The sequence below is a fragment of the Hesperophylax consimilis genome, chromosome 9, assembly GCF_061612785.1.
Source record: "Hesperophylax consimilis isolate HC1 chromosome 9, BYU_Hcon_1.0, whole genome shotgun sequence".
Lineage (NCBI taxonomy): Eukaryota > Metazoa > Arthropoda > Insecta > Trichoptera > Limnephilidae > Hesperophylax > Hesperophylax consimilis.
In genome coordinates, this window is record NC_142844.1 from 20,016,126 (window position 1) to 20,026,792 (window position 10,667).

Consider the following 10,667-nt stretch of genomic DNA (forward strand, 5'->3'; position numbering starts at 1 on the left):
AAGGCACAGAGTTTATCTCTGTTTCCATCGTAAGATTTAATAAATTTAAATAAAACAGGTAATGGTAAAGTCATTTCCTGGGATTCCTGAGAGGACGAAGTAGGTTTATCGTTCATTTTGAGAAGTATTTATTATTATTAAAGAAATGAACTGAATTTAACGCGAATTAATTTAAAAGGTTTTTATTAAATTTTAATTATTTTACGAAATTTATTATTACGCGTTGAAGAAAGAAAAGAAATATAAGAGTTTCACTAATACACGGTTCACGGTGTATAAGCGAGAAGAAATGCATTAATTGTCAATAAGGGAATTGGGAAAATACAGTGTAAAAATTTCTACAGGACAAAAATTTTTATGGACTTACAGTAGAAGAAGGACGAGTCGCCAGTTCATACTGCTTGTAGAAGTGAAGGTCTCGATGCTCGGGGTTTAGAGTTGACAGGATTGGATTCTTGGCTGCTTGAAGAACTGAAGTTCACCGTAGATGTTGTCTCCGCGATCTACGTTGTTGCCGTTTTCTTCTCTTCTCCAGGGTCACGTCGATGAGTTAGGTTGATTTCAGGGAGAGCCGTCCCTGCCTTCGAAAAGGGTTTCTCCGAGGAGAGTATCTGCCAGACTTGTCGTCGTTGTTCCGGTGAAGTGATGAGGTAGGAGTCTTCCGTCGTCACAGAAGATCCTTTGGGAATGTCTTTGCAATCCCACTTCTGACACCAATTTGCTACGACCCTCGGTTGAGGCGCAGTAAATAAAAACTTAACTCTGTACGGCGAGCGGTTGTCGAGAAGTTCTCTTCGTGGTTGATATATAATTTAGAGATCTGGACACTGAGGATGTGTATGTAAGATCTGCAGGTGTGAGTGTGTAAGTATCTTGGAGTGATACAAGTTCCAGTGTGTAAGTATCTTGAGGTGAATATATGGATTCCACACAATAACAACTTTATAGATTTAGTTGAATTACTTTATTTAGATAGAAGTACACTTATTTACTTAATTAAATGATAAGTACATTAATGACAATGACAATAATGCGTAGAGGTGCAGCGTGCAAGCAGCACAAGTGATGTTAATTGTGAACCTAGGGGAACAGCTTGTTCCTGTTTATATAGTATTCCACGTCTCTGGGACCGTGAGAGCATTGTGGGCTTTAATCCCTAAGATGCAAAAAAGGGTCATGTGACTAATTTGAATATTGCATCATTGATTGGTTTCCCAAAATAATAGGGTTCCTTTTAAAAGTGCCGAAGAAATGAATGTTTGCCATTATAGCTTACTTTTGGGGCACCGGCTAGGATTAACAGTAATATTAAGATGTAGAAAGAAATAAAGGTTGACTTTAATTACCTAGATTTATAGCATAGGCTGGGATTATAACATTAGGTACTCATATTCCCAGTACAACTAACAAACAATCTTTGAAATTTAACACAATAAAATTGCCTAATTACTGCGTGCAATCTCTCATTGAGCTGTGCAAGAGTATGTGTGTACATACATCTTTTTTTGTTATATGTGTGTGTAGTTTGTAATGTCTTCAAGCGTGGGAAATAATGGGGTAACTTTACCTTCCTCGCCTTTGAAGTGGAGCTGGCGTAAAGGGTATTTTTACCCGTCCCGCCGATAAGCACCAGTCGGCTGCGCGGGTAAAAATACCATTCCCGCTCATAGTGTGTTAAGATGAATTGTTTGTTGGCAGGTGTACATATAGAATATGAATGAACAGTTTTTTATAAACTGCTAGCTGACGTGTACCCGGCATTGGTTGACTTTTCTCTACTTTCAATAAATATTATATCCGTGTATTATATAAACCTTCTGGAAGATATTCTCTAAATGATGGTGAAAACCCTATCAAACTCCGTTGCATAGACAGACGCGGATATTGAATTTGTTTTACACTATTTAAAGATACCAATGTATTGTCACAATATCGGAACACATGTTCCCAAAAAACATTTTTTCATTATATAGTATCAGGTAAATGAACACAATTTATATTATATTATGAATTTACTAAATGTTTTTTTGGAACCCTTCTTCATGGATGGAGAGTAGAAGGCGCTCTCTCTCTGGTTTCAATCCTGGGATTGGTTTGCAGCAATTTCATCTAATCTCCTCTTCCATTCTTCCCTGTCTTGTGCGGCTCTTTTGACTTCTGCATATGATGAGCAGCGCACGTCCACCAGCAGGTCCTCCAGGTACTCTCGGCGTGGGCGTCCCCTAGACTTGGTCCCCTCGGTCATACCCTCCATTATGCCATGCAAGAGGCCTTCTTGTCGTAGAACATGGCCGATCCATCTTGCACGCAGAAGCGGCTCTAGGGATCTAGTCGTGGTAGGTCATTTGAAAAATAAAATGTGTGACTAATCTTTATTTGATATTGTGAAAAATTGCTATATATTATTATCAAAATCAATTTGTTATAGTCTTATAGTTTAATAGAGTCCGCGACTCTAAATACTTAATACAGTAAATTGGAAATAAATACACAATCCATGTACTTACGGCAAATTATTTTTAAGATATTAAGTTTTAATGTAGTTGTGCACAACATTAAAGTAAATAAAATAAGAGTTTGATTCTATTTTTCAATGATCTTTTACGTTTTTTGTTTTGTTTCATTCAACATAAATAATTATTCCAAACCTTTCCAGAACTATCCAATTGAAAAACAACCGTTGTTCCACACATTACAAGCGTGTAAAATGAAAAACCGAAATTTGTTTATGTCAACATCTCTGTAAAACGTAAAATATTCATCATATTGTCTCCCCCACGGTCATGACCTAAGCGTCCCTAAGCTTTCTTCGGTAACTAATTTTTACTTCGACGAAAAATATAGTGCCATCTCGTTTATTCTTTGGCGCGCATAGGGACAGAAGATGCCAAAGTGGACATTCTTTAAATTGACCCAGCGAATCGTGTGGACTTGTGAATGAAAGATTCTATTAGAGACAACAGATGTCACTACTGTCACTCGCCGCCGACACTGTTTTGTGTTACATTTTAAATAAATTAAGAATAAGGCCAGTTGTTTTGATGCAAATAATTGATTATTATTATTGTCTTATAATTTTGGGGGGTCAAACACCAATTGACCTAAGGGAAGAACCGCCACTGCTTGCACGCCTTTCGGACAAGGTCCTGAGCAGAAGAAGAATTGTAGAAGGCTACCACACCATATATCTCCCTTGATCGTATTGGGACTCATTTCTGAGTTTTAGCGGCACCCACATTGTACACTTACTTTTATAATATATACTGATTGATTTACTTGTATTCCGCCAACAATGAATTCATCTTAAATATTTTAATACACATTGTGTAAAAAATGTTTTCTTCTAATATATTTAAATTAATACCATCTATGAATGTGAAGATTATACCTTATAGCTGAAGTCCGCAGTTCTGTCCGGGCTTTATTATGCAGAGTTATTCTAAATCGCATGTAGATTAGAGGTGTGCCTAATATAACGTTAACAGGTATGGATAACATAGTATCTTCAAATAATGGCATACCTGTTACTCTAGTACCGCATAACATAGTATTGAATAACTTCCCGTTATTTTATAAGTCGACCGTTCTGACATGGAACGGTTGACTTGTAAAATAACTGAATAACTAAATAATTCGAATAACGAACGGCACGGAATAACAAAATTATGAAATAATGTTAACTTCTTGGAACTTAGAAGTTCCAAGTTCTAAGAAGGTAAGAACGTAATTTGGGTAATTCCCGATCACCGAAGATATACGAAGTATTGTTTGATAATTATATGGTATATTTGCGGCAAGTTCAAGAATGGTAGATAGGTACTTTCAGTATCGCCATGTTACTTGAATAATGCAATATTTTAAATAACTACAAAATAGTTGATCATTGTTTCGCCGTTGAGATTGAGATTACGATCCTTGGCTACGAATTCGGAGGTCGCGGGTTCAAATTACGGCGTGCGCAAGTAAAATTTATTTGATAAATTTGTATAATTTCACAATATTTATTAGTTTTAAATAATTCGTTAGTACCTATATGGTATATTTGCAGCACGTTCAAGAATGGTAGATAGGTACTTTCAGTATCGCCATGTTACGTGAAAAATGCAATATTTTAAATAACTACAAAAAAAGTTGTTAATTTTTTAATAGCTAAATCCTAAAAATATGTGATAAAAATATATGATTAAATATAGTTGGATTCATTGCCTAGATATCAATTTAATCAGTTTTGTGTGTCTCCATATTCAAATTCGGCGGTTAGATATTTTTAATGTGGAATGAAATTTTTTCGCGCAGGAACGTCAAGCAATCAAGGAGAATATTTTTTATTTCTGTAATCGCTCCAGTGGTAAAAATATATATTTTTTATTTGAGGTATTTATTCAAAATTAATTCAACAATTTTATGTACTTCATAATGTATATGAAACCTTACTGTCACTAGAAAAGTGGAAAGCAATAAAAATCATCAAATTATAAACATTATTTATTTTATGCTCCTCTCCTGCCCTAATATGAATATAATATTTGATTATCGACTCAGCCGCTCGGCCCCAGCAACGAATAACGATGCCGTTCGTTATTACGTATCTACAAGCTTATCCAAATTCTCGGAATACTATGTTATTAAATAACAGGTATGATATTATGTTATTGGGTTGGGGTGTTATTTGTTATATTAGGTATCGGAAAAGAACCGTTATTCACACCTCTAATGTAGATTGTGATGTTCCTCTTGTTTAGTGAGCAAAATATCATCAATCTCAGAATAAATAACTTATATTTTACATTTACCCAAGTATTGTTGCCATCCAGTTTGTTTACAAAAACCCTTTATTTGAAATCAAAAACCTGTTTTAAATTAAATAAACTTTTGCCTGCCAGCAACCAACACTATTGATAGTATGTATAATATTTTTGAAAATAAATAAATAATTACAAATTCCCTTTGTGACATCATTTAAATTTAAATAAATAGTGGTGTATATAAAGCAAAAGTTATTTATTTTATTTTACTTGTATTTCCGCTTTGCAATAAAATTCAAATAAATGGAATATTTCTGAACGTATCTGAAAACTGTTTTTGAAAGGTAATGAAATTCGATTTCAAAATCTATTAGTAGAAATAAATATATATTTCTTATAATATTATAAGTTTAAATGCAAACTTAAAAAAAATATTTAAAGTAGCCTTTTTAAAAAAAAAAAATTCTTTAATTTAAATACCCGCTAAATTGCCAAAGCAGTTTGTCAGCAGGTCATGTTCACAATAATAATTATATAACGAGTAGGCCAGTCAATAAAGGTTCAAAATGAGGCTAACCCAAGCATTAATTCCCCCGTCGATGAAATTTTTGCAGTCACGTGGAGTATCATTTAGGGATGACGAATGACAAGAGATCCAACAAAATATTTAACGGGAAGTTAGTTATTTTTAGCAAAAACTGAAAAAAAATTATAACTCTCGCTGGAAAAGTATTTCTTTCGAGAACTCTTCACATATTGTTAGTATTAATTAATATCCACCTGATTAAATAGAAATCCAACAATATTTTTGTAGGGAAAGTGTTTTTTTTTAAAGAGATTTGTTTTTTAATTCTATTGTTACCGGGAAAATTACTCCCTCCAATTTTTGATCACGGAGTGTCTTTATATTGGTGTTTGCTTTATTTAATCAAGAGATCCAACATTTTTTTCTTTTGGAACATGCTTTTTTGATATCAGTCAAAAATATCGCTCCGGAAAAATCATCCGTCCAATTTTTTTACGCCAAGTTGATGGGATAGCTATGTAAAAACGATTTCTGCAAAGATCCAACAAAATTTTGAACGGCAACCTATTTTTTAAAATTAATTTCGAAGGCACGCTCATTTCGCGTGATTTTTGGATGAACGGGAGCCCGCGGGGTAAGGGGAGGGGTGGGGCTAGTCGCACGGGGGGATAGCGAGCCGTTCGGCGCGGGATATAGCTGACCGCTGCCCGCGGGGTAAGGGGAGGGGTAGGGCTAGTTCCATTCGGGACTACGCTACGCGTTTGACGGCCGCTTCTAGAGTCTGTGTAAAATTAACAAAGGGCAAATTGCATGGTTTATTGACAACGCTTCGTATATCTGCTTTCGATTCGAGCTTTTAAAACCACAATTCCTTATGGATTAATAAATCCAATATGGACTTTTTGTAAATTCCATTTTTATTCGAAAAAGAATCTGAACTCATCAATTTTATCAATAAATTGATTACACTTTTCAACAAACTTTTTTTACATAGTTACATTGAAAAGAAAAAAAACATGACAATACTTCTATTAAAATCGAAAATAAAGTTGGCAGTTAATAAGTTAATAATTAATAACACAATTCTGAAACGAATTGATATTTGCCCTGAAACCGGGTAAAAACCATAAAAAAATGTGGCTTTATGATAAGGGTTGGCACATTCAACGATAATTAAAGTACATTTTTATTAATAATTTAATTCATAACAAAACATAACACACTTTGGTAAATTTGATTTGATTTGGTAAAATTTGGTAAATTTGGAATTCCGCTTCACGGTAAATATGGAATGTTTATTTGAATTGATACTCGAATTTAGTTATATTATTACTAAAAGTGACTCTTAATGTTAAAGAAAACCTAAAAAAATATACACTTCAAATTTTTATTTCGTTTTAATTATTTCACATATACATACGATAATACACCGGTCGTCAACCAAAATCATAACGCCATATTACATTTGTTCGCGAGATTTCAAAGCAACTACAAAGTAATATGACATTTGCTGGAAATACCAACCACACAAAATAAATCTGAATCCTAGTAAAAAAGCGAAAGTATCTCCTATATTCTTCTCCCTTCCACGTACGAAAATTATTGCAATACGCCTAGAAACAAAACGATGTTTACGTTATTGTTCCTATAAGTATGTTTTTTATGTACCTGCCTACTTGTAGACGTAAAACGAGATCAGTTGACTGTCGAATTGTGTGTGATGATAACAAGTAATATGTTTTGATTTCTGTATTTTTGTACTGAATTGTATGCCACTCAATTTCAGACTTTCAATCAGTTTTTATTTGGCGTATGGATTTAAAATTACCATTGAGGTAAGTACCTGCAAACATTAAAATAAATAAATATAATATATATTTATTTCAAGCTTATTCCAGGTGAACGGGTCGGATATACAAAAGTGGGATAATAATAATGTAGTTCTTATAATTGCTTTAAGAACGTATCTCATTGCCCCTAAAATAATATATTTTACCTACTTTTTGTAGTAAATATGTAGATAGTTTTACGAAGAAAGATAATAATAATTTTTATTCTGGGATTCAGTTTGCCAGCAAAAAAATTCTATGCAAAAAAAAGAAAAATCGAGTGGGACTTTTTATTTTTGGTATTGTTTAATGATGTTTGTCGTTTTTTATAGGAAAAAGCAACATATTGAATAGCCAAGATGTCTCAGAAAAAGGATCGAACTTTGGTGTTACTTTTCTGAAGTAGATGGAGGGATGCATTGCTCCACAATTTAGAAATGGGAGTTAAAAAATAAACATCCGACTATTCCTCTCCAGGTCCAGCGCCCTGCGCCTTCCGTGTCCTTTGCGGCACCCATCTCAACGATTTTATTAGTGACTTGTAAAATTACTTTTTATTTTTGTTCGTAAAATAACATATTTATTATAAAGTTTGTAATATGTTTATTTTGTGGAACGACATATTGTTTTTTACTAAAGTTACTCCAAAGCTCTCCTCGCTTTAAGAACTCTGTGCTATAAAGTGTAAAGCTTACAAATACAGGTTTTCTAAGTAAAGTTATAAATGTACTTCTGCAATGTACAAAATAAATCCCTATATTTGATATTTTTGTGTGTTTATTTAAAATGTTTTTTTCAAAACGAACACATTTATGTGAATGCGAAAAAATGGTTCATTATTGCTTTCTTTAAGTTTCCTAAATGTGAGCAATCTAGGTACAAAACCAAAATGAAGTGTCGAATCAAGGAATTAAATGAATGAATTCGATGAATTAGTTCACTTGACCAGGTGAATAAGAATGAATTGATTCATTATTTTGAATGAATCTGCCCATGTCTAGTACTAACCGAAGCCACCGCGTGGAAAGGCTCGGTCATTAGTCCGCCGTTTCCCATAGTCAATCCCATTATTCGATCCCCTCCCATATGTTTTCTTAAATACATTGGCATCAATATTTTTAATTATGACAATAGTAGTGAAAGTGATTTGCAAAGTGAACAACCATCTTCTTCAAAAAAATCCAAGTTTGCAGCGTAATTATTTCATCCGAATTAATTCAACAAACCTTTTTTGAAACACAGATTTTTTTTTATATTAACAGCTAATTTAATTTTTTTCCTCGCAATTAACACATTATGTGGGACATGTTATTTGTTTTATCTAGATTTTAGATAGTATGAAAATATTTCTTATGATCTTATTGTGAAAAAAATGTGTATTTTAAAATGTAGTTCTATTTCTATATTTTTTCTATCTTCTGTTTCTATAATAACAAAAATAATATCAACCTTTGTACCTTATTTTATTGTATTTTTGTTTTATTTTTTGGTCAGTTAGTAAATGATCTCTAATTTTAGTTTCGCAGAGTAATGTTTTTAAGGTGTAAAACTTTTTTTCATATTATAATAGATTTTGATTCAACAATAAAACGTTAAAAATAAGAACTGATCCCAATTGTTGTCATTGTATTGTAGTTACCTATAATGTCTTATAATTAATATTATTATTCCACACTAACTACACCCATTTAATTTTCACATAAATAGGCAGTTGTCAAGATAAAGAATTGGTTAAAATAACATTATATTATGCAAGTATTTTAAAATTAAAATTGATATTATAGAAGCTTTACGTCTCCTTCATTGGTTTTAACAACGCTTTCGGAAATGCCTGTTTGTGTTGCTTTTTATTGAGAATTTGAAAATTATGAAACAACCTCATTTACAATGCCACAATAATTTAAAAATATATATTTAGTTTGTTTATATTGCACTTCGCATATAAACCACTAGTAAAATTTAATTTAATTCTATGGTTACTATAAAACACTTTTACAGTAATAGAAACAGATTTTGTTTAAAACATTCATTCTTCCATTGAGGTATAATATTCAATGCATTTTTCACATTTTCGGACAACCAAACACAAAAAACATCAAGTCGGCTTCCCACCCCTCCCCAAGTCCCCACCGCGGCTTACTCGGCGGGCAGCGGTCAGCTATATCTCGCGCCGAACGGCTCGCTTGCCCCCCGTGCGACTAGCCCCACCCCTCCCCTTACCCCGCGGGCTCCCGTTCATCCAAAAATCACGCGAAATGAGCGTGCGTTCGAAATTAATTTTAAAAAATAGGTTGCCGTTCAAAATTTTGTTGGATCTTTGCAGAAATCGTTTTTACATAGCTATCCCATCAACTTTGCGTAAAAAAATTGGACGGATGATTTTTCCGGAGCGATATTTTTGACTGATATCAAAAAAGCATGTTCCAAAAGAAAAAAATGTTGGATCTCTTGATTAAATAAAGCAAACACCAATATAAAGACACTCCGTGATCAAAAATTGGAGGGAGTAATTTTCCCGGTAACAATAGAGTTAAAAAACAAATCTCCTTTAAAAAAAACACTTTCCCTACAAAAATATTGTTGGATTTCTATTTAATCAGGTGGATATTAATTAATACTAACAATATGTGAAGAGTTCTCGAAAGAAATACTTTTCCAGCGAGAGTTATAATTTTTTTTCAGTTTTTGATAAAAATAACTAACTTCCCGTTAAATATTTTGTTGGATCTCTTGTAATTCGTCATCCCTAAATGATACTCCACGTGACTGCAAAAATTTCATCGACGGGGGAATTTTTGCATACCTCAAACTCTTTATTGATTGGCCTAGAGAAGCTACAATACGTTTACTACGCCTACTTTACGTTTTTGTTACTAAAATTATTGATAGTGAAAAAGTATATAAAAACACTTATTTTAGTAGACAATTGTTAATGTCACCTCACGGTTGCATCATGCGAGAGGAGTTTTTCCAAACTCAAGCTAATTAAAAATTATCTTCAATCTACAATGAATCAAGAGCCACTCGTTAATTTGTCCGTGCTTTCAATTGAAAGAAAAGTTTCAAAAGAAATTGATTTCACTAAAGTTATTGAGGAGTTCAGTAAAATGAAGGCACGAAAACACTATTAATAAGCTATAACAGTTACATACTTACTGAAAATAAAAACTACCTATTACTTTATTTTTACCAGTTGGTTTTTTTTGCGGTTTGATTCGTATTTTATTTTCCTCGACCATATCCATATTTAAATTTCGATTGAAAGATTTTAACTAAATAAACAAACACTTATACATACAAATGTGAACTGAATAAAAAGTTTGATTATTTATTAAAAAATTACATCAACTTCTTAAACTAGGGGAGGAGGGGCCTCATTCATCTTTGCCGCCCCGGGCCTCTGAAGGACTTAGTCCGCCACTGCGTAAAGGTGTACATTTTAATTCTTCTGTGGTTAACTTCTAGATTTGAATATAAAGCATGGTGTTTTCTCTTTCTAACACCGTTTAGATCATATTTCTCACAACAACAGTAAGGGAGACACAATGACTCCTGTGAGACCATGTG